General features: G+C 42.3%; 1 long non-coding RNA gene across 1 annotated transcript; it reads right to left on the minus strand.

Annotated features, from left to right (window-relative positions):
* Positions 1-10,412: 10,412 nt before the first annotated feature.
* LOC124510235 (uncharacterized) lies at positions 10,413-18,967 on the minus strand. Its single transcript, XR_006961650.1, has 3 exons — positions 18,854-18,967; positions 10,814-11,006; positions 10,413-10,600 (listed from the first exon to the last, which is right to left on the minus strand). It is a non-coding gene; the product is annotated as an uncharacterized LOC124510235 (long non-coding RNA).
* Between the last annotated feature and the right edge of the window lie 3,515 nt (positions 18,968-22,482).

Here is a 22,482-nt window from a genome sequence, read left to right on the forward strand (position 1 = left end):
TCATAAGATAAATTTCCCCGAAAACCTTGAGTTTGACCTTCCTGAGACTTGGTTTCCTGTTTCCTTACGTATAACATAAGAATGAAAGATGCCTTGTTTACCTTGCACGGTTATTGCAACGGTTGAGTCAGGTATGATATTGTTTTCTGAACTGAACCTTAAATGGAGATTGTTTTCCACCCAAATCTTGCCTGTCATGCTTTCGTGGTGTAGGATTCTGGATTTTATGCAAGGCCCCGAGCAGAAGCATATATGAGAACTTGTCCTGAGATTAGAAAGCTGAGGGTCCTTCATTTGTGTCCAGGTAGGAACCCAGCGCTCCGAATTTCACAACAGTTCAGCTCTGCTACCTGCACGCTTGCTGGGATGACACAGAAGGAAGGGCACGGGTTGGGGAGTCAGTCCTACTCAGTGGGAACCCTGCCTCTGCCTCTATGGTGTGACCCTCCAAGTCATGGTTAATGAATTTCTGGTTTGCTTATGAAATGGGGCTGCCATTATCTTCCTCACACAGTTGTGCCCCAGATTCAATGAAATAACCCCTTTCTCTCATAACCCAGAACACCAGCTTTTATGAAATTGACAAGGGTCCAAGGGACACAGAATTATCCATTCCTCTGGATTTGTTCACCAGAGCTCATTGAGCCTGGGCTATAATAATTTAGTTTCCTGCAGAAACATTTCATTAAATGGATATTTAATTTTTTGACCTTAGCTCTGATAAGAAAAATCTGTCACCCGAGTGTCACACACTTCCCTCGTATGCCCTAGTTTTCACCCCTTGACCTCCCCAAGACTGTGCTCTGTTCTTTGGCCCAGTCTGAAACAGACCTAGCTCCATGATAATTTAATGAGAAACAAGGAGTCAGGTAAGAATCTTCATATCCAAATCATACTTTGGAAAATTAATAAAGTTATCCTTTAGATGTCTATCCTCTTCCCTCTCAAAGATCCTATTCTCTTCCAGCTGACTGTATCTTCATTTTGTCTTTTCCCCAAAGTTCTTTGAAAATTTCTCTGCCTTGACTCTAGCAATTTGATTTTTCCCTCTGTTTACACACCCCATTCAGGAAAGCAAAGTCATTAGAACCGAAACAACCCATAACCCATGACAAGGAACAGGGAAATTATTAGCAGAAAGAATGAGATTTTCACATCTCTTTGGCCTTGGCAGTCTTGTCTTAATCTAGTGAGATCTCAGCATTTCATGAGGTACAGCCTTCCCTGCGTGACCCTGAAAGGTTAATTGGAATTAAGCTTTACTTGATATCTTGGTTGAAACTTGGTCCAAGCAACAGATCTGGTGGTAGTGTTTCCAGCACTAATAGTTGTGATAGCAGGAGTTGTCATGATGATGATAATAATGGGGTAAGGGAGTTTTTAAGTTAGTTCTCTTAAACTTAGTTGACATCCAGTTATCTTACCTGATATCCAAATCCGTATCCTATCAGGAGAAAACTGTCTCTTCTTGATGAGGCTCTACGGCGGAAGAACATTACAAGCAATGTGGCCACACGGGGCAGAGCCCTGCCCTGAAGGGCCCAGCATCTAGAAGTGGAAAGAAAAAGATGTGTAACTGGAAGTCAAGGCAGCATGTGCTGTGGCCTGCCGAAGAGTGCAAGCCAGAGATGCCGCGGTTCAGAGGAGGGACGGACCACATGGCAAAGGGCAGCAGGATTTATAGATAGAATTAGACCCTGAATGAAGTCTAATTAGGAAACAGAAGGTGAGTTAAGTATCCAAGACAAAAGTGTTGAAGTCAGAGATGTCAGATAGGTCTTATGGGCTTAGCAGAGAACCAGCAATGAGAAAGGCAAAGAACAGCTTTAAATCCCAGACGAAAGCTTGCAAAGTTTTTTCTGTAGTTTCTGGGAACCCTTGAGCAAGAGAAGGACAGAATCACAGTGATATTCTGGGAAGATTAACGTGTCCAAGGGTTTAAGAATGGACAGAAACGGAAGCAGGGAGACAAGTCAGAAACTGTAATTATTCAGACATGATGATTAGGGTGGGGCCAGGAAGATTCCAGTGTGAAACATTGTCAAGGCTTTGGTCTCTGACTAGCTGGGGTCGAGGGACAGGGAGGGGAACCGCAAGGGAGTTCAACAAAGCATTCAGAAAGGAAAAACATAAAACAAAGGTTCTGGTTAAATATGGTTTATGCAAATGTCCTTTTTTTTTTTTCAAAGACCCTGTAGGAAAGTCCCTCCTTTGTTATATTTCCTCTTCATGAACATTTCTCCTTTATTGTTAATATAGGATTGAGTCAAGGATATAGTCAAAATGGCTTTGGATTCACAAAGACAAATGGTGGAGACTGAGGATAGGAAAAGTCCCCGAACTCAGAGTTCTTCAAAATGTGGGTTGTGGGGGGCGCCTGGGTGGCTCAGTCAGTTAAGCTTCTGACTTCTGCTCGGGTCATGATCTTGCAGTCTGTGAGTTCGAGTCCTGCATCAGGCTCTGTGCTAACAGCTCAGAGCCCGGAGCCTGCTTCAGATTGTGTGTGTGTGTGTGTGTGTGTGTGTGTGTGTGTGTGTGTGTCTGCCCCTCCCCCATTATCTCTCTCTCAAAAATAAACATTAAAAAATTATTAAAAAATATAGTGTAATCAGTTCTCACTCTTTAAATGAAAGCAAACTTAGTTTCAAAAACACAATTTTGATAGAGACCCTGATGCAGACCAGCCGACCCAGACTCGATGTGCAGGGAAGTTTCTGAAAAGGCCTGTCAGTTGGTCTCACTTGGACTGTGTGGTCAGTTTCATGTGGATTTAGACTTAACAGGCAGAAGACATGTTGGATGGTGCACATGCCTTGCACAATTGTGCTAAATACTCCTGGAGCATTGTATGAACTTTCTAGAGAAATCAGTATCTCTTTGAAAGCATAGAACCACAGGACTAGTTTCTAAACTTTTCTATTATGAGGGACTCTCATTAAAATTACAACATTGCAAGATAGTAGTAAACCCATTAGTCGAGAAAATACAGATGTATTTACAGATGATTAAAAAACAAAAATAAAATTAAAAAAAACCCTCTTGCCTGGAGGGTAGTTAAGGCCCAGAGACTAGAAACCACTGCTTGTTCCTACACTACAATTTCTTTAAAGAGTTCAATGCTATAGATAATCAGCCTCCTCATCTTTTTCAGACTGTGTATTCACCTGCAATCCCCATGCAAAAACACCTATGCTTTGATTTCATGGATGGATATAGAACATTTCACTTAATAACTAGGCAATTCTACTATATATGGAATATATACAGAAGTAGATCATATATTGTACTATAAAGCAAGTGTCAATAAATTTCAAGGAACTAGAATCATACAGATCAGAGCCTCTTCCATTTGTTATAAGTTAATAGTAGAAAATAAACTTTAAAAAAATCCCAGTATGCTTAATAATTTAAATATATTTAAGTAACTCAAAAGTCAAAAAAAATCACAAAGAAAATGTTGAACTATTACAATTGAATGGTATTAAAAACAAAGCACACCAGCAACTGTGGGGTGCAGCAAAAGAAATGTCAAGGAAAATTTGTCATTGTGACGTTTATGTTAGAAAAGTGAAGAAGGCTAAAAATTAAACATCTAACTTAAGAAGTTAGAAAAGCAAGCGATAGCACAAACCATAAGAAAGTATAAAGATGAGGGGTGCCTTTGTGGCTCAGTTGATTGAGCGTCAGACTTCGGCTCAGGTCATGATCTCATGGCTCGTGGGTTTGAGCCCCACGTCATGCTCTGTGCTGACAGCTCAGAGCTTGGAACTTGCTTTGGATTTTGTGACTCCCTCTCTTTCTGCCACTCCCCTGCTCACACTCTGTCTCTCTCTCAAAAATAAATAAACATTAAAAAAAAGAAAGTAAAAAGATGGAAATAATATATTTGAGAGCAGAAATTAATATAGAGAAACAAAGGAAAGTAGGATCAAAGAGGATCAAAAAGTAGACAATCTAATAAAAAAAGAAAAATGGTATAAATTTAAAAAATTAGGAGTACAAAAATATATATTTAAAGATCATCACAGATAATTTTTTTAATTAAGAAAGCAGAACAACTCACTAAAAATATATTTGGTAATAGTCAATCTAAACACATTTGCCGGAAAAAAAATTACTTCTCAACTTTCCTCCCCCCCGCCCCAAAATAGGAAGACTGGATGGTCTTCCATAATCATTGAAAAATTTGAATCTGTAGTTAAAACTCTTGCCACAGAGAAAATACATATCAGGCTCAGATAGTTTTACAGGTGAGTTCTACCAATTTCCAAACCAACAAAGAAATCCCAGATTTTCCCACATATGTTCAACAATTTCTAGAGCTCTAAAGAACCATTCCCCAATTATTCCACAAGGCCAAAATATTCTTGATTCAAAAACCATATAAAGACTTTGTAAGATAAAACAATGATTGTCCAATCTCACGAATGTATGTGAAAAAATTTTAAACACAGTATTAATAAGCCAAATATAGCAGAAACGAAAAATATAACCTCATGTTCAATTTAGGTTTATTTTCGGAATATAAGGAGAGAATTCACATTAGAAAATCCTTGACTATAAATTACCAGATTAATAGGTAAGAAGAGAAAAACCATGTACTCGTCTCAAAATTACACACAAAAAAGAATTTATGATTTTTAATTTTTTTTTTTTTAGCGTTTATTTATTTTTGAGACAGAGAGAGACAAAGCATGAATGGGAGAGGGCCAGAGAGAGGGAGACACAGAATCTGAAACAGGCTCCAGGCTCCGAGCGGTCAGCACAGAGCCCGACGCGGGGCTCGAACTCACGGACCGCGAGATCATGACCTGGGCCGAAGTCGGCCGCTTAACCGACTGAGCCACCCAGGCGCCCCAGAATTTATGATTTTTAAAAAGGAAAAGAACACCGTTTGGCAAGCCAGAAATGGGAATTGCCTTAACCAACAACGACAAAAAAGAACGAGGATTCTCAGCAGATACTTCAGCAAGCATTATCCTTTGTGATGAAACGTTGGAAGCTGTGCGTCTTTAATCAGGAGTCATTCAATGATACTGACATCCCCCCCTCGGATCTCCTGTTCGAGGGCAGAGTTGACTGGCAATCCCAGCTGCTGCCACTCTGGATCCGCCACCAATTTCACGCTGGGGCTACACATCCTTCCAGCTGCTCCCGGCCAATGACTGATGACATTTGTGATACAGTCCAGGCTCATCGTAGGGGTGTGGGGCTCCTCTCATGCAGGACTTGGCCTTGAGGATTCCCTGCCGGTCTGGCCAAAGCTGTGTCAGGGCTGAGTCTCCTCCTGTGTCAGGGCTGCGGAGTCTCCTTCCCATCCTCCCTTCCTTCCCCCCTTCTCCTTCTCCGAAGGCTCTCCCTCCCTCCCTCTGCTTTGCTCCCTTTGTCCTCCATGGGGGTTCCTTCCAACACAGCTCTTGAGCCAGAAGGTGAGTTAAATATTTCACTGTCTGCCCATCTAAATGCCCGTGTCTTGGAGAACCTGACCTGACACGCTATCACTGCGTCTAGTCACCATTACACTGTGTGCTGGGGTCTGGCTGGTGCCGTCTCTGGTCCTCAGTTCTAGATGCACTAGACGAGTAGACTTTCCTTGAACTGGCTCTACGGTCTCTTGTTCCCAGATCTTCACTGGAGCTGTTGCCTATACCTTCCCCAATCCCCACTTATTGACTCCCAGCCCATCCTACAAGACCTAGCTCATGAAAGGCGATTTCTCCTAAATCCCCACTTAGGAGTAATCTCTTCCTCTACTAACATGCAACAGCACTCTGTGGGATTATAGTAATGATCACAGTCTGTCACACATATCTGATGTGTGTGTGTGTGTGTGTGTGTGTGTGTGTGTGTGAGATTCTTCTACCAGATGATTAGCTCCTGAAATATTGTCCCTGGCCAGATAATTAACTCCTGAAAACTGCTCACTGTTGAGCTGTGCTCAACAAATGTTAGAATTAAATCAAGGTTTAAAAACAAATGTAATCCATCTATTTATGTCTTATGTAAATAAGAAGAAAGACATCTTGGGGCACCCGAGTGGCTCAGATCGTGATCTTGTGGTTCATGAGTTTGAGCCCCGCATCGGGCTCTCTGCTGTCAGCACAGAGCCCGCTTTGGATCCTGTCTTCCTCTCTCTGCCCCTCCCCTGCCTGTGCTCGCTCTCCCTCTCTCTCTTTCTCTCTGTCCCAAAATAAAAAAAATAGAAGGCTAAAAAAATTAAAACATTCGAACACAAAACGTTCTCACTCATTCCACCATATTTCATTACAGGGATAATAGAATAAATGTCAGGGTGGACCCAGACCCTACAGAGTTCTGGTCAGCTGCAAGATAATCTTAGCTTTCCTTTTCCAGGAAGGACCCTGAAAAGATCCTCCCTGGAAAACAAACAAACAAACAAACAAACAAACAAACAGCTGCAACATGTGATTAAACCAGTATTCGGGAAGTTCTTCTTTACATCTAGCTCATATTGTCTTGCTGCAACCTCAGTATATTTTCTCTTCTTTGGGGGAACTGGTAGAGACAGATGTGATTGGCCCATTCTTCCACAAAGGGAAAGCCAACGTTCTAGTCAACAGTTAACCCGAGATCCTTTCATGTTGACAGTCCTTGAGTGCTTTCAAACGTTTTAACAGAATCTGGTGGTGGTCCTGAACTACTGCCGCAGGATAGGGTCTGCTTCTCCTGGTTAGGGTTTGCATTTCGCCCATGTACGGTGGTGTTCTAGGCTGAGCCACTTCCTCAGAGCAGGGGAAAGATTGGGTGGGCCATCTGGAAAATTCCCTGAGGTTATAGGCCACCACTTCCTCTTCCTGCTCTATTGAAAGGTAAAGCCTCCCTGGACGAGCCCTAGTCGGTCCCCAGCTTGGCCTTTCAGTGACTACTCATCTGACACTTTCAGATGATGCCCAGAAGAAAGCCCTAGGGAAACCCGAGGCTGGGGCCTGATTCACACACTGGCAGCAACAATAGCAGAGGCAGACAAATAACGCATTCGGGCAGCAGAGTGTGCCGGCGGAGTAAGGGAAGATAAATTTAGCTTTCAGCTTTGTAATGCTGACAAGGAACATGCCAAGAAACTCACTTTTCCTCACAAGCCACTTGTTATTGCCAAATATCCTGTTCATCTGATTGCAGAGGAGGGTCTGTGTGTGCTCTGTAACTCTGTCCTGACCGTGGGCGCCCGCTGAGGAGCTTGTGGGTTAGCAAGAGAGAGATGGCGTGCAGAATGGCGTTGGTGGTACCCAGCTCTGGAGCATGACAGATGTTGACGAATAATAAAGCAGCACATAGCTCAATCACCAATACCCACTTGTTCGTTCAGAGGTTACCTTACCCTTCTTCCTCTGCCACTGCTTTTATTGGGCTTTACAGAATAGTAAACCTGGAATTTCAAAGGGTTGAGCTTAAAGCCAGGTCCCAAGTTTATAGCTGCGCCTCATTTTCCGTGGCTTTAAGAAGGGAGTATCACTTGTAGAAGGTCTCTGCAGCTAATATTAACCCTAATTTGCTCTTATGGACCCCAAATACACCCAACCCTGAGAGACTCTGATGGAGGGCTGCTACATAATTATCATGACCGGCTGTGGAAGGGGCCTCGGGGCTCCTATGCTGCGTTATCAGGGGGACACCATTTATGTTGGATTCCATATGGATCGCACCCCCTTGGGTCATGGAAAGCAGTCACTCTGGATACTACAATGTAACATTTGTACAAAAAAAAATCACTGCCATTTATCGATAAACTGTCACAATCCATGCAGCAGTGTTGCAAGAAGGAATTATTATTTCCATTTTATAGATGGGAAATCGGAGGCTCAGAAAAGCTCTGTAAGTTGACCTCCCCTCCCCCCTAAAAAAGTCAACAGTTGAGGATGAGGACACAAGGTTTGAAATCTGTTTGCCTGACTCAAAAATGTGGATGTTTCCCACTATTCTGTCAATCTCAAATACCTCAGCAGTAAATGGGTATTCCTTCACCCATTCAATAGATATGTATCGAATACCATTAATAATGAACACACATTATGTACTGGGCTGAGGACACAGTATGAAACAAAACTGACTGTCCTTGCATGCACGGAGTTTACTGGAAAGGAAAACTTCGGGCAACTAAGACAATAGCTACCAAGTTTGGGCTTAATATGTGACTCACATTGTCCCACATATTTTACGTACAGTTCACTTATTCCTCATACCAACCTGGAAAGTGGGTATTATTTTTGTCTCTTTTTTACAGACAAAGAAGCTGAGAAAGAAGAGTAACTCGCTCAGGATTACGTAGCTGGTCAATGACAGATCTGGGATTTAAATCCAGGGGGCTTAGCTCCAGATTTTGTGCACTTAATTCCTGGCAATACTAACAATGATCACGTAAATCGCCGTTTCTCCGGATCCCAAGATTTCAAGCAACTTTTTAAAAATTATTCATGATTTTTATAATATCTAATTTTTATTTTTTTTTGTAGTTTTTTTTTTTATTTTGAGAGAGAGAAAGAGAGAGCCAGGGGAGAGGAAGAGAGAGAGAGAGAGAGAGAGAGAGAGAGAGAGAATCCCAAACAGGCTCTGAGCTGTCTGATTCTTACACTCCTAGTTAAGTGACCTTGCCCCCAGCATTTAATCTCTCTGAGGCTAGATAGAGACATTGATATAGATATGTCAGTGCTGCAGGGTTGTTATAAGATTAATGTTCATTGTGAGATTAAACATCATATATGTAAGGTACCTGGTTTTTTGCTCAATAAATATTAATTTCTCCAGTGAGTTAAACATCTTATTCTAACACAAATGCTCAGATTTATAACCCAAAGCATGTCAACCCTCCCCCACCTTCTTTTGGGTGAACTGTGTTAGCAATACTCAGCAGGTATTAAGAGAAAGAAGTCTAGGGTGATATATGTATATATGTGTGTGCGTGCACGCGTGTCTGTATGTACTGGTTATACAGTGAATTCTTTACTATTATCTCTGGGTGATAGGTTTCAAGTGAACCGTCTCTGGCCCAGTCTGCCCTTTGTCAGAGCTGGCTCTGGGAGTGAGAAATGAAGACACGGCAGCAGATGGGGGAACAGATCTTGAGAGCAAAGAGAGAAGTCTGAAACTTCCATTCTGTGGCATACATTTATTCAGAGATTGTTTCCCCTGACAAGTTTTAAACACTTTCTACTCTCTCTGATAGGAAATAGAACCAAATTTCTCCTCCCGATACCTTTCTCTGGTTTACCAAGTGTGGTTAAATGCATGTATTGGTGTTGGAGGCACATTTTGTCTTCTCAGAAAAAAAAGAGAAAATACCCTATTTAAGGGCTGGAATCAAGGAAAAAACCCATGCTGCTGTGCTATGTGGAGAATAAACCTATAAATGTAAGAAACCCACGACCCAAAAATGACCTAATAAGCCCAAGTTCTGAATTTTGTATTCCAGCTCCCCCCTCCCCCCCAAATTTGCCCATTCTTAAAATGATTGATGGCTTCTTTTCTGGAAAGGTGAAACCACGATCAAGCCAGAATGCTGAGGCTAACTAACTTAGCCAGTTGTTATTGCCAGTTTGAAATGTTTGAAATACAAAATGCACACAAAAAAGGGTAGATGTCAAGGATGTATAGCCTGATGAATTTTCCCAAACTGAACACATCTGTGTAATCAGCACCCATTTCAAAAAAACACACCCCAGAAGCTTCCCTCCTTACCTCCTCTAGTTCTTAACTGACCGCACCCACCAAGGGTAATCCCTCTCCTGGTTTCTAGCAGCATAGGTGGGGCCCACCTGTTTTTGAACTTTATAGAATCTTTCAGTTTCAGTATACCTCCACTTTTTTTTTTTTTTTTAATTTTTTGGTCTGGTTTCATTCACTCAGCATGAGACTCGCCCATGTCGTATAGAGAGGGTTCACCATCACTGCTTTTTAGAGCAAACTGTTTCTCTGTGTAAAATCTCTCCTATCAGATATTCGCTTTCCACACATAAAAATAGTTAACATGCTGATGTTAAGGCTTTCTTTTTCCAATTTCTAACCCTCCCTCCCCAAATGGAGTTTCCTAAAAGGGTTCGGCAAGGAAACTTTTCACGATGGAAAGGAAGACGCCGAATTCCCGTTAATTCTGGTTTGTTTAGAGTTTTCTACAATGGAAGGTACTCACAGGGGAAGTATAAGGATGCCTGGGGAACGGCAGCCACTATTCATCATCCACATTTGCCAGGTTAGTGTAACGGGCTTCCTGTGTAATTTTCTAGCTGCTTGAGGACAGGAAGGGACGCTGCCCCCACGCGGCTCCTGCAGCAGTGCCCAAACCAAAGCGGGGGCCTGGCCCAGTTGTGACGACCAGTCTCTGGTGCTGACCCATTCTGCTCGTCACCACCTGCTCTCTTATATTGCCCCTCAAGGAGGCCGTGATTATGACCGTCTTTTTCATCCACAGGTACATACCACCTAGAAACGATGGAATCTGCTGGTCTGATTGGTTGTTTCGCCACCACTTATCACCTCCGTTGGGATCTTAGCGATCATATGAGTAAGGCAATTTTTCGAGACCGTGCCATGACGCTTTGTGTGTAATTGTGTCTGTATACCCGAGATCCTTGAAGATTGAGCATCTCTAAAGTAGAAGAATGTAAGTGGAACAATCGAGTCACACAGGGAACCCTAGTGAGAATATGAATCTTCTACAGGCCATAGGGAACAGTTTATGATTCTATACTCAGGGGTAGGGTCTGTTAGCACCATCAGAATTCTCCAGCAGTCAGGTCTGTCGCGCGCAGGAGATTGGGAGGACCCCAGAATCTGGTGCCTCCCTCGTGCCTCTCTTTACCTGCTTTGTCATGGTCGCACTGGGGAAATTCAGCTTTCCTCACTCTTCAAAATATTGGTCATCTCTTCCTTTTTCTTAGGCAATTGCTTGAACAACTTGCCTTATGTGAAGTGTTTGCTCAACAATAATGATCGTATTGTGCACGTGTATCTCTCCCAGGGATGATGGCATGTTAATAGAAGATCCTGAGTGCCTAAATCCAAAGAACAAATACCAAGTTTATTGGTTAACACAAAAATAATAATAGGCATTATGGTATGGAGCATTTGCTGGGTGCCGTGTGCTGTGTTAAGCTTGATAAAGGTATTATCTTCTTCAATCCTAGTCCCCTCACTTTATGAATGAAGCATAAAGCTCTAGTAATTTTCTCAAGGCCATATAGCTGACAAGTGGCCGAATTGTAATTGAGTTGAAACCAAATCCACCTGACTCAAGAGCCAAGTTCTCAATCATAACAACATGGAGACTCTTTCATATTCTGCATTTCGTTTTCTAGAGCAACAATTCTGCGTTTTGCTTTCTGCCATTATTTTGTTAGCTCTGTCACATAATGTGAACTTGTTTTTTTCCTCCTGCCTGTTCCTGATGCCACTTCCTCTTTTCACTGAATCTAGCAGATAACAAGTTGTATGAAATAGTCTTCTGACTTTTCAGATTCATGAAGTAAAGCACTTTCTGGAGGAAGGTTTTTGCTTAGCTTATGGCTTGGTTTCTCTGTTGTAGACAATATTTTATAACTTTTCAACCATATCATATGATCTTTTTATTGTAGTATACTTGATGTACAATATTATATTTGTTTCAGGTGTACAACATAGTGATACAACATTTATATATATTGCCAAGTAATCACTACCATAAATCTAGCTACCATCTGTCACTATGCAAAGATGTTACATATTATTAACTCTATTTCCTATGTTGTACATTGTATCCCCACATCTTTATTTTAGAAGTAGAAGTTAGTACCTTTTACCCCTTTCCCTATTTTGCCCATTCTCCCACATTCCTCCCCTCTGGCCATCACCATCAAATTATTCTCTGTATTGATAAGTCTTTTTCTATTTTTTTTTAGTTAGGTTTTTTTTTTTTTTTTTTGCTGTTGTTCATCTGTTTTTCAGATTCCACATATAAGTGAAATTATATGCTATTTGTCTTTTTCTCTGATTTATTTCACTTAGCATAAAAACCTTTAGGTCCATCTATGTTGTTGCAATCGGCAAGATTTCATTCTTTAAAAAAAAATGTTTATTTATTTTTTTTGAGACATAGAGAGAGTGTGCATGGGGGAGAGCAGAAAGAGAGGGAGACAGAGAATCCCAAGCAGGCTCCGCGGTGTCAGCATAGAGCCTGATGCAGGGCTCAAACTCACAAGTCGTAATATCATAACCTAGCAGAAACCAAGAGTTGGACGCTTAATGGACTGAGCCACCCAGGTGCCCCAAGATTTCATTCTTTTTTACAGCTGAGTAATGTTCTGTTGTATATATACACCACTTCTTTAACCACTCATCTATTGATGGACACTTAGGTTACTTCCATCTCATGGCTATGTAAATAGTGTTGCAATGAACATGGGGTGCATACATCTTTTTGAATTAATGCTTTCATTTTCTTTGGGTAAATACCAAGAAGTGGAACTGCTGAATCATATGGTAATTCTACCTTTAATTTTTGAGGAATCTTCATACTGTTTTCCAGAATGGCTGCACCAGTTTGCATTCCCACCAATAGTGCACAGGGTTCCCTTTTCTCCACATCCTCACTGACACTTATATCTTGTCTTTTTGGTAATGGTCATTCTGACAGGTGTGAGGTGATCTCTCAATCTGGTTTTGATTTGCATTTTCCTGATGATTAGTGATGTTGAGCACCTTTTTTTGTGTGTGCCTGTTAGCCATCTGTATGTTTTCCTTGAAGAAATGCCTATTTAGATTCTCTGCCTGCTTTCAAATTGAGTTGTTTGGATTTTTGATATTAAGTTGTGTGAGTTATTTATATATTTTGGATATTAACCCCTCATAGTTATATCATCTGCAAATATCTTCTCCCATTCCGTGGGTTGCCTTTTCATCTTATTCACAGTTTCCTTTGCTGTTGCAAAGGCTGTTCAGTTTGATGTGATCCCATGTGTTTATCTTTATGGTTGTTGTCCTTGCCTTCGGAGACACTGAGTTTAGTTTTTTTTTTTTTTTTAATTTTTTTTTCAACATTTATTTATTTTTGGGACAGAGAGAGACAGAGCATGAACGGGGGAGGGGCAGAGAGAGAGGGAGACACAGAATCCGAAACAGGCTCCAGGCTCTGAGCTGTCAGCGCAGAGCCCGACGCGGGGCTCGAACTCACGGACCGCGAGATCGTGACCTGGCTGAAGTCGGACGCTTAACCGACTGCGCCACCCAGGCGCCCCTAGTTTTTTATACGGTGTAAGAAAGTGGTCCGGTTTTGTTCTTTTGCATATAGTTGTCCGGTTTTCCCAACACCACTTATTAAAAACTGCCTTTTCCCCATTGTATGGGTTCCTCTTTATTCTGAAGCATTTATTTTCCCTATTTAGTTTCCATGATTTTGACTTGTTGATCTTCATTGTCTGTTGTCATTCACAAATTCGAACAGATAGTTTTAAGTAATCATCTTATGCACTGAAGCTTCTTAGGACAGGAGTGAAGTAGCAGGCCGTACAGAGTGGAAACCCTGAACTGCCAGCAGGTGGGCCACCAGGCGGGGGATCCCAGGTCCCATTTCGGAGGAGTAGCGTGTATATATATATATATATATATATATATATATACACACACACACTATGTAGTGTGTCCCCCCACGATGCACCCACATGTCAAGATTAGGCAATTTAGAGGAGGAAGCCAGACGGTGGCAAAATCTTACTCATTTGTGGGGCAGGATGGAGCCTTTGTGCCGTCGTTGCGGTCACTGGAAACACGTTAAATTACATTAAGGTATTGAAGACAAGGAGGTCGCTGATGTTGCACTTACCCCATCATCTTCCCAGAATTCCTGCAGCCTGAGCCTCCGATTATGGAATCTTTTGAAACCGAAATAGCCCAGGGAGGATAGCTTTTAGAAGAGAAGCATCCCTGTGATCACATCGCAGCTGCTGCCACTTGGCCTGAACAGAGCCCCACGGTGCCAACGTGCGTGAACACGCAACACGCACTTTGCTGCTGCTGTTGCAGCTCTGACTCGTGCAGCTTTGTGCCCAGGTAATGCGTGCTGTGTGGATGTTCTGGAAGCATTCGTGGCACCACAGAGGCACACAGAATAATGTACAGTGGCTTCTCTCTGGGCCAAATGAGGTCTTAGAAACCTGCCTGGTGACATGGAAAGAACATGAGCTTTGAAGTCAGACTCTGTGGCCTTGGATTCAGGAAGTGGCTCTAGTATTTACTAGATCTGCAGTCCTGGACAAGGCAACTAGCTGGTTTAAGCTTCCATCTATCATCTGTGAAGTGTCACTGATAGCCTGCAATCAATATATCATATTAGTAATTACTGTTTTTAAGTCAGTTCCTCCCACTAGGCTGAGGCCCGTAGGCCTCACCTACCTTTTTATGATCTTGAGGTATGATCCTTCTGTCCCTACTTTCTCGAGGGTTTTTATCAAGGAAGGATGCTGTATTTTGTCAAATGCTTTCTCTGCATCTATTGAGAGGATCATGTAATTCTTGTCCTTTCTTTTATAGATGTGATGTATCACATTGATTGTTTTGCGGATATTGAACCAGTCCTGCGTCCCAGGTATAATCCCACTTGGTCGTGGTGAACAATTTTTTTAATGTATTTTTGGATCCGGTTGGCTAATATCTTGTTGAGGATAATTGCATCTATGTTCATCAGGGAAATTAGTCTATAGTTCTCCTTTTTAGTGGGGTCTTTGTTTGGTTTTGGAATCAAGGTAATGCTGGCTTCATAGAAGGAGTTTGGAAGTTTTCCTTCCATTTCTATTTTTTGGAACAGCTTCAGGAGAATAGGTGTTACCTCTTCTTTAAATGTTTGGTAGAATTCCCCTGGAAAGCCATCCGGCACTGGCCAGATGTTTTTGGGGCAATTTTTGATTACTAATTCGATTTCTTTACTTGTTATGGGTCTGTTCAAATTTTCTATTTCTTCCCGTTTCAGTTTTGGTAGTGTATATGTTTCTAGGAATTTGTTCATTTACTCCAGATTGCCCATTTTATTGGCATACAATTGCTTGTAATATTCTGTTATTATTGTTTTTATTTCCACAGTGTTGGTTGTGATCTCTCCCTTTCATTCTTGATTTTACTTATTTGGGTCTTTTCCTTTTTTTTTTTTGATCCAACTAGTGGCTAGTGGTTTATCAATGTTGTTAAGTTTTTCAAAGAACCGGCTACTAATTTCATTGATCTGTTCTACTGGGTTTTTTTTGTTGTTGTTGTTTGTTTCTTTCTTTCTTTCTTTCAATAGCATTGATTTCTGCTCTATTCTTTATTATTTCCTGTCTTCTGCTGGTTTTGGGTTTTATTTGCTGTTCTTTTTCCAGCCCTTTAAGGTGTAAGGTTACATTGTGTATCCAAGACCTTTCTTCCTTCTTTAAGAAGGTCTGGATTGCTATATACTTCCCTCTTCTGACCGCCTTTGCTGTGTCCCAGAGGTTTTGGGTTGTGGTGTTATCATTTTTATTGGCTTCCTTGTATTTTTTAATTTCCTCTTTAACTTCTTGGTGAGCCCATTCATTCTTTAGTAGGATGGTCTCTGGTCTCCAAGTATTTGTTATCTTTCCACATTTTTTCTTGTGGCTGATTTTGAGTTTCATAGTGTTGTACTCTGAAAATATGCAGGGTATGATCTCGATCTTTTTGTACTTGTTGAGGGCTGATCTGTATCCCAGTATGTGATCTATTCTGGAGAGCGTTGTAGGTGCACTGGAGAAGAATGTGTATTTCACTGCTTTAGGAGAAATGTTCTGAATATATCTGTTAAGTCCATCCGGTCCAGTGTGTCATTCAAAGCCATTGCGTCCTTGTTGATTTTTTGATTAGATGATCTGTCTATTGCTGTGAATGGGGTGTTGAAGTCTCCTACTATTATGGTATTACTATTGATGAGTTTCTTTGTGTTTGTGATTAATTGATTTATATATTTGGGTGCTTTCAAGTTTGGTGCATAAATGTTTATAATTGTTAGGTCTTGTTGGTGGATAGACCCCTTAATTATGATAAAATGCCCTTCTTCATTTCTTGTTACAGTCTTTATTTTAATGTCTAGATTGTCTGATATAAGTATGAGTACTCTGTCTTTCTTTTGGTGACTATTAGCATGATAGATGGTTCTCCATCCCCTTGCTTTCAATCTAAAGGTGTCTTTAGGTATAAAGTGGGTCTCTTGTAAACAGCATATAGATGGATCTTGTTTTCTTATCCATTCTGTTACCCTATGTCTTTTGATTGGAGCATTAAGTCCATTGATGTTTAGAGTGAGAATGAATTTATTGCCATTATGTTGTTTGTAGAGTTGGAGTTTCTGGTGGTGTTCTCTGGTCCTTTCTAGTCTTTGTTGCTTTTGGTATGTATGTATGTATGTATGTATGTATGTATGTATGTATTTTCATCTTTTCTCCCCTCAGAGAGTTTCCCTTAAAATTTCTTGCAGGGCTGGTTTAGTGGTCACAAACTCCTTTAATTTTTGTTTGTCTGGGAAACTTTTAATCTCTCCTTCTATTTTGAATGACAGCATTGCTGGATAAAGAATTCTTGGCTGCATATTTTTCCGATTCAGCACATCGAATATATCCTGTCACTCCTTTCTGACCTGCCAAGTTTTTTGGATAGGTTTGTCTGCTGCAAACCTGATCTGTCTTTCCTTGTAGGTTAAGGACTTTTTTTTCCTTGCTGCTTTCATTATTCTTTCCTTGCCTGAGTATTTTGTGAATTTGATTATGATATGCCTTGGTGATGGTCAGTTTTTGTTGAATAATGGGAGTCCTCTGTTCTTCCTGGATTTTGATGTCTATGTCTTTCCCTGGGTTACAAAAGTTTTCTGCTATGATTTGCTCACATAACGCTTCTACACCTATTTCTCTCCCTTCCTCTTCTGGGACCCCTATGATTCTGATGTTGTTCCTTTTTAATGAATCACTGATTTCTCTAATTCTTAAATCGTGCTCTTTTTTTCTGCTTCATTGTTCTCCATAAGTTTGTCCTCTATATCTCTGATTCTCTGCTCTGCCTCAACCATCCTTTCTGCTGTGGCATCCATTTGAGATTCCAGCTCAGTTATAGCATTTTTTATTTCATCCTGACTAGCTTTTACTTCTTTTATCTCTGCATAATAATCTGATAATCTGATTCTAATCTATTTTTAACTCCAGCAGTATTCTTATTATCATGATTCTAAATTCTGGTTCAGACATCTTGCTGGTATCTGTGTTGGTTAAGTCCCAGGCTGTAGTTTCTTCCTGCTATTTCTTTTGGGGTGAATTCCTTCATTTCTTAATTTTTAAGGGAGAAAAGGAATTAATGAGGTAAAAACATAAATTAATAAATATTAAAATTAAAAAATTAAAATTAAAAAATTAAAAACAAGACACACACACATCAAATACATGATGCGAGATCCTCAGTGTGTTTTGGTCTCGGTGTTGAAAGGGGCTTGACAGATTAGAGAAAAAAGGGTAAAAAAGAAAAAAAAAAAGAAAATTGTTTGAAAATTTGAAAAAAATGAACACACTGAAGTAGAATAAAATGAAATGATGGAAGTAAAATAGAATTTGAAAAAAATTTACACAAAAGTAAAAAATATAGTAGAAAAATATTAAAGATAAAAATTTTTAATAAAAATTGAAAATAAAAATAAATTTTTTCTCTTTGTATTCAAGAAAAAGAAATGAAATGAAAAAGAGGGGAACAAAAGAAAGAAAATTGAATAGATGGACCAGGGAACAGACTGAAATACAAGTGAAATTACTTCGTTTTCCCCTAGAAGTCAAACTATGACTTCTTTCTAGTCCATAAACTAAGCAAGGGGAGAGATTTGTGTTCCTGAAGAGCGAGGTTAGCCCAGTTGGGCGGGGCTTAGTGTAACGGCTCCGTTCTCCACTAGATGGCGCTGCTTAGCTTACTGGGGTGGGTTGTTGTGGCGCTTGTAGGTGCGTATGCGCATGCGCGGGAATGGTGACAATGGTGTGGCCCAGCTACCCCCTCTCTAGTATCGAACTCCCTTCTCCCGGATTAGTTTAGCAATCCGCACCCGTCTTCTGTCTTCGGCTTCCGCCCACTCCCCGCTCTTACACTGTCCGTGACTAAGCCCCAGGCAGCACCTCCCTCCTGAGTTTTATCTCAGATGCGGCTGTGTCTCCCAACGCCTTACTTCTGAGGGACCGCGGCTCTGACCCTTTCTGCCCCTCTGCGGAGGGTCTGACCGAGCAATGGCCGGGTGCTGGCTGCACCCGGGAGCATTCGCAGGACCGTGCTGCTGCCCACACCCCGAGACTGCAGCCGGGGCCAACCCACCCCAGAGAAAGTTCGCGCCATCGTGTAGCAGCGGCGTTTCAGCGGTTATGGAAAATCACAGCACGCATCTGGCACCAGGCTCCGCCCCCAGCGACCTTGTTCCAGCACCAGCAAATGTGGCCGTTCTCCCGGGTCCGCCGGGGTCTTTGCCTGTGCGGGGGCCACGCCGCCTCTACCAGGTGTCCTCCCAGCAGGGGAACCATCTCTCCCATGTGGCCCGACGCCCCCCGGACTCCACTCTGCTCCTGGGGATTCGCCCTTCCCACCAGAGCGCCGCCAGGTATGGAGCTGCGGACTTTCAGCCTCTGCTCCCCCTGTTTACAGAATCTTCAAGGAATTTACAGCCTCTCCTTTCTCCTTTCTCCCTTTTTAGTCCAGTCCCTGCGGCTGTTTCCACTTTTCCGCTTTCTCTCCAGCTGCTTTTGCTGGGGGGGGTGCTTTTCCTGTATCTCCTCCCCCCTACCCCCCATCTCCATCTCTCTCCAGACGCAAAAGCGGCTCCCTCTCCTCCGCAGTTCTCTTCCCCAGTTCCCATCTCTGTGCCTCATACCTGCTGAGTTCGGTGGTTCAGGTGGCGCAGATTGTTGTGTGAATCCTCAGATCCGTTTTCTAGGACGGATCGGTCCTAGAAATCGTGCAGGACGGTTTAGCGTTGGTCTGGTTGTATTTCAGGGACGCGAGACACAAAAACCTTCCAAGCTGTTCCGCCATCTTGGCTGCTCCCTGACCTCCTAGTTTTTAATAAAGACTTTTATTTACCTAAAATGTAGCAGCCTCGTGTTCAGCCTTAAAGCAGTAAACTTCTCAATAATCGTTAAGTTTGACATTTGGATACATAATGGAAACTTTTTATTTTAAGGGCATGTGTCCCATCAGTTGGAGTTAGTACCTTAAAAAAAAAAAAGGCAGCTCTTCAATGGAATTCATAATGACATAAATGTTTGACACAGGCATTACTTTTATAAAATATGCTGGAAATCACATCCTGTAATTTTTTTAGATGAAACAAAAATAACAAGATTTCATCAGTATGGGATAGTTTAAATAAGTTATGCTGCATTATAAAATAGAATACTACTTGGGGCGCCTGGGTGGCGCAGTCGGTTAAGCGTCCGACTTCAGTCAGGTCACGATCTCGCGGTCCGGGAGTTCGAGCCCCGTGTCAGGCTCTGGGCTGATGGCTCAGAGCCTGGAGCCTGCTTCCGGTTCTGTGTCTCCCTCTCTCTCTGCCCCTCCCCCGTTCATGCTCTGTCTCTCTCTGTCCCAAAAATAAATAAACGTTGAAAAAAAAATAAAAAAAAAAGAATACTACGCAGCCATTATAAAGGCTGATGTAGAAGTGTGTTTATTAACATGAAAAGATGTCTTTAGTGTGCAGTTTCGTTTTAAAAACTAGTATACAAAGATAAAACTTGAATCCATTTTTGCCGCAAATTTATATGTGAACATATAAACTAAAAAAGTCTGAAAGCCTACCAACATATTAACAGTGATTGTCTTAAAAAATACAGTGGTTGGGGGATAGGATGCTTGATAGGATGGATGGATTAAACCTCTTCTTTTTTGCCTTTTTGTATGGTATGGATTTTTCATAAGAGAATATATTACTTTTATGTTTGCATTCTAGCAAAAGACTATTTTATTGTGGAAACTTACTTTCATTAATTAGATTGACAGGTGAGCTACAAAATTTTAGTTTTCTTGTAAGAGCAAAGAGCAAAACAACACATCAGCCATAGGAAGAGAGCACTTATTGAGCACAGTGTGAGTACAAAACTGTCACCCAAATGAAAATCTCAAATTACGCCTTTTCCTGTCTCTTCATTGTTAAAAGGAAAGCAAATCCCTAAGTGGCTATTGTACCTTTTGGTAAAACAATTCCCTTTTATCAGGAGCCAGAATCGCAAAATTATTTGAAGATTAAAACTTTGGACTTGATTTGATTGCTTCCAGCCAAGGGACTTGATAACAGCTGCTGTTTTTCCGGCTCTTTATTTTATTCTAATCTATTGTTTAATGTCTTAGTTTATATGTATTTCAATACATTTTTGAGAACCAAGATATTTACAAGGACATAGTTCAAAATTACCTCTGCACTTGACAGACTCACTCAGGGGTGGTCAGGCCAGCGGGATGTCCAGTTAGAGTTTACCCTCGTTCTATTCAGGCCTGGGGGATCTGCGTCCTCTGGGTAAGAATCCACTCGGTCAGACTTCTTAGTCCCACCTTCAGGACAGAGATACTGCTCAGGAAGCCGTTCCAAAAATACACCTCCAAATCTATCTGGGGGAAAAAAATGGGATTTCTTCAGTTTTATTACATTTATGTTTAATTTTTTTAATGTTTATTTTTAAAATTTTTTTTCAACGTTTTTTTATTTTTGGGACAGAGAGAGACAGAGCATGAATGGGCGAGGGGCAGAGAGAGAGGGAGACACAGAATCCGAAACAGGCTCCAGGCTCTGAGCCATCAGCCCAGAGCCCGACGCGGGGCTGGAACTCACGCACCGCGAGATCGTGACCTGGCTGAAGTCGGACGCTTAACCGACTGCGCCACCCAGGCGCCCCTAATGTTTATTTTTGAGAGAGTACGAGTGGGAGGAGGGGCAGAGAGAGAAGGAGACACAGAATCCGAAGCAGGCTCCAGGCTCTGAGCTGTCAGCGCAGAGCCCGACGCGGGGCTCGAACCCACAGACTGTGAGATCATGACCTGAGCCGGAGTCAAAGGCTCAACAGACTGAGACACCGAGGTGCCCCTGTTATATTTGTGTTTAAACAGAAAGCTGTGTCGTGCGTAAGTAAGCGTGTGGCAGGAAAGCACTGAATGTGACGGCCACGGACGAGGTACCAGTCCCACCAGGGCTATGGAGAAGCAGTGGTGGTGACAGGCCAAGAACTGATCACGGCTCTGAGCGCACGGCTTGTGGAGAGAGGGACTCGCTCAGAGGCAGGCAATCTGGCGTGCTCCGGTTGATGGTTACTGAGTGTACTAGGAGTGGGAGGATATAGGAACAACTGAGACGCGGTTCCTGCACCGGAGAACCTGACCACCCGCTGAGGGGGACGAGGTCCAGGCCCAAGCAGCAGAGCCAATGCCTGAAGGAAGCCAGGAGAACCCTTCCAGAGCCCGCAGCCGCCTCCACACAAGTGACCGTCTCACGGCTGCCATGTCAGGCTCTGCAGAAAATACGGTTCCTCTTCCGCAGAGAAGTCCTGCAAGTTCTTGAAGAGACCCTGCCCCAAACTCTTTTCCTTTCACAACGCAGGAGATGACGTTTGCCTTTCCTGATACTCATCCTGATTGTCCTCCTCAGCTGGAAGCCAGGCTGACCAAGAAAGAGGATGGGATGGGTGCCTCTCTTGCATCCCAGCCTGTCCTTCCGCTGTCCAGTGGCCTCCTCTCCCTTTAAAATCCCGCCCTCTCCTACTCTTTGCCTTGATGTTGACTGTGCCCCCCCCCCCCCCTGCCGTGGTCAGGTCTCCTAAGGATTTGGTCCCACCCCCACCCATTTGACTCCTTCCAGGGCCTCCCTCACTTAGTTCCTAGGGACTCAACCCTCAGCTTAACCTGGCTCAGACCCTGCTCCCTAATAGAGTTCAGACCCTTCCTGCCAGTGTAAGGCAAGGGTCTCGAAGGAAGTCATATGTTCTTGACTCTGAATTTAGGAATTCAGGGGAAAGCATCAAAGAAAAAAAATGTTCAACATTTACCAGACCCATAAGAAAGGTATTATAAAAAATTTTTTTAATGTTTATTTATTTTTGAGATAGAGACAGAGCATGAGCGGGGCAGGGGCAGAGAGAGAGGAAGACACAGAATCCAAAGCAGGCTCCAGGCTCTGAGCTGTCAGCACAGAGCCCAATGCGGGGCTCGAACTCACAAACTGAGAGATCGTGAACTGAGCCGAAGTCGGACGCTCAACCTACTGAGCCACCCAGGCACCCCAGAAATGTAGTTGAAAATAATATTTTTTTAAAAAAAAGCCTATGTATGTGTGTGTGTGTGTGTGTGCACATGTGCATCAGAAGGAACTGCAGATGCATTTCTCCCCTGCAATCCCTCTCTGCTTAATCTGAAACTGCTCAGTTTCTAAAACCTAATAAATATTAGCATTTTCAGAAATAATAGAAGTGGCTATCTGGGAAGATTCACATTGTCTAGACTTGTCGCAAGTGCGAG

The sequence above is a fragment of the Lynx rufus genome, unplaced genomic scaffold (assembly GCF_022079265.1).
Source record: "Lynx rufus isolate CCGP_SWC_20201006 ecotype Redwood Valley unplaced genomic scaffold, mLynRuf1.p SCAF_15, whole genome shotgun sequence".
NCBI classification, from domain to species: Eukaryota; Metazoa; Chordata; class Mammalia; order Carnivora; family Felidae; genus Lynx; species Lynx rufus.